The 2884-nt window shown below is 34.9% G+C and overlaps 1 non-coding gene across 1 annotated transcript; it reads left to right on the forward strand.

Annotated features, from left to right (window-relative positions):
* Positions 1-2347: 2347 nt before the first annotated feature.
* LOC111548536 lies at positions 2348-2454 on the forward strand. The gene has a single exon (XR_002733456.1). It is a non-coding gene; the product is annotated as a U6 spliceosomal RNA (small nuclear RNA).
* The last annotated feature ends 430 nt before the right edge of the window (positions 2455-2884 follow it).

Raw genomic sequence — 2884 nt, forward strand, 5'->3', positions numbered from 1 at the left:
AAAGAAAGTGGGGTGGTGGAAATGAGAGTGGAACGTTTTAAAAACTGTAAATAATAAAATTTTAGGAGCATACAAGTAGGAAGAGGGAGAAAAAAACAGAACAACAAGTTGGATGTAGATTTGAGAAGATAAGTTAGTTTAAATAATTTAGACTTTATTTAAGAGAAATAGAGTTTGTGGAAGTGATCTGAGCAGCGCGATTATGTAACTGTCAAAATGCTATGGGAATTTTTTCATGTGCTCATACATGTTTCTAGACAAGAATCAGATTGTTGTGTTTCAGCAGTGCTTAGTGGAGCGTTTTATCCTTTTGATTTTTAAGTGATTTAATAATTATCTGTCAATTTGGAATCTTGGCTTTATTTCTTCTGTTCAATAAATCATTCTAAATAGCTAAAACACATCATGCATTTTTTTTACTATTTTCCAGTAATACGTACACAATAAACAAAGATGACTTTTTACTTAATTTATTATGCCTTATTTTCTCTATTACATTAAGAATGGCCAGAGGACAGAATTATTTCCTTATTTATTTTTGCCTTTCCTGTCAAATCTCATCCAGTTCTTTGTTTAGAGTGACTCTCGGTAACCACACATTCAAATCCTCTACACAGTAAGTGCTCACTTAACATAGTAGATAGGTTCTGACTCACATGTCAAAAAAACTTACTAGTACAAAAGGGTATACAGTTAAAAAAAATTGTCCTATGATCTCAGTTCTCCAATTCCTTCTTCAGAGGTACTCCCTGATACCATTTTCTCAGGTATGTGTGTGTGTGTGTGTGTTAGCATGTTTTTATTCCAATGAGATACTACTATACTCACTGCTCTGCACTCTGTGGTGTGTGTGTGTGTGTGTGTGTGTGTGTTGTCTTTGTTTCATTTTTATTTTCATTTATATATATATGTATATATTTTGGAGACCTCTATATATCAGCATTTATAAATTTATTACCTTTTTAGTAGTTGCATGTTTTTATTTGTATGAATAGACTCTTCTGTTTAAATAACAATTCAATAAATATCCTTATATATATGTCTATTACAGAATCAATTTCTACAAGCAGAATTGCTAAGTCGAAGAGTATGAGTATTTCAGATTTTGGTAATTCTTACCAAAATTCTCTTGAAGGATTCTAGGGCAGTATCGTCTCTCACCAAGAGTATGAACGCCTGGTTAACCACCTGGTTACCTACTTAGTAGCTTATATAATTTTTTGACAATCTGGTCAATAAAAAAGGTATCTTTATTTTCTTTTATGAAAGTAGATAACATTTTAAAACATCTTCAATAGTCATTTATCTGTGAACTGCCTGTCCATATTCTTTACCATTTATATAATTGGTTTACATTGATTTGTAACAGGTTTAATGTATTTAAAATGTGCTCACACGTCAAGAAATTTGCAGCCTCAGATAAAATCTGTAATTACCTTATAAATTACTGAAAATGACTAATAAGGAAATAGAAATCTCAATAGGCCAATAATCTTGAAATATAATGATTTAATAGAATAAATAATCAAAATCTACCTAAAAATTACTGAATGTATATAATTTTACAGAAAGATTTATATTATTCCTAAAATAATAAACAATTTTTACATTTTAAAAGTTATTCTAGAAAATGGAAATGGTGAAAGTACATGCCAACTCTATTCAGGCTTGTGTAAACTTGTTATCCAAACAGGGAATTTCAAATGCTGGTCACGACTCAGTAACTAGTACCGTATTTGTCCCTCCACTCTAAACAACTTGTAAAGCTGGGGGAAAAAAATGAAGCCACTCTTTCAAGCACTGGACAACAGGCAGTGTAAGATTTTTGTTGAGTAAAGGGAAACATAAAAGTTAGCCCAGTGCTTGCCCAAGCTTTTAGTGAGTAGACACCTTCTAACCACAGCGCAAGGAGGACAAACGGCACAGTGGTTTGGCTGAGCAGAGGAAGCACACACTGGAGTTCAGAGATACAGGAATGACTGGAGTTTGTCAGGACTCCAGAGAGGAGGCAGTTGGACACAGAGGAGTCTTAGACGTGCAAGTGAGGTTTTACATATATTCTTGTCTGAGAACTAGGTTATTAATCACAGGCAAATCTCTGTGAGGCCAGCAAAGAGTATTATATGGGACCAAGATTTGAAGGAGGACACCACAGTGCTGGGAGATAAGAAGTCCTATCCAGTCAGAGGGGAGAAACCTCACTGAGACCCTTGGCCATCCGACTGAGACCTCGGAAACTCCACAGTTTAAGTAAGAGCAAGGGCTACATACAGTGCAGAGTGAGGCTGTATGCTTATGCTATGATTTAGGACAAAAGAGGACAAGCTTTAAGAAATAATTAAGCTGAGTGCTCGCTTCGGCAGCACATATACTAAAATTGGAACGATACAGAGAAGATTAGCATGGCCCCTGCGCAAGGATGACACGCAAATTCATGAAGCGTTCCATATTAAAAAAAAAAAAAAAAAAAAAAAAAAAGAAATAATTAAGCTGAGCTCAACAGTATTAAGAGGATCTAACAGTAAATAACTGCCTAAGAGAGAAATTTTAATACTCTTTAAAGAAGACAACAGTAGCCAGACTCTTTACAATGTCATCTAAAATGTGTAATGTACAAAATCAAAAATAATTAGATAATTTTAAAAGCAGAAAATTATGCCCATGGTCTTAGTCCACTTTGCATTACTGTAAAGGAATACCTGAAGCTGGCTAATTTACAAAGAAAAGAGATTTGTTCAGCTCACAGTTCTACAGGATATTCAAAAAGCATGGCACCAGCATCTGCTTTCGGTGAGGATCTCAGGAAGCTTCCAATCGTGGAGGAAGGTGAATGGGGAGCAGACACACCACAAGGCGAGAGAGGGAGCAAGAGAAACATAGGAGG

Source organism: Piliocolobus tephrosceles, chromosome 3, assembly GCF_002776525.5.
Source record: "Piliocolobus tephrosceles isolate RC106 chromosome 3, ASM277652v3, whole genome shotgun sequence".
Lineage (NCBI taxonomy): Eukaryota > Metazoa > Chordata > Mammalia > Primates > Cercopithecidae > Piliocolobus > Piliocolobus tephrosceles.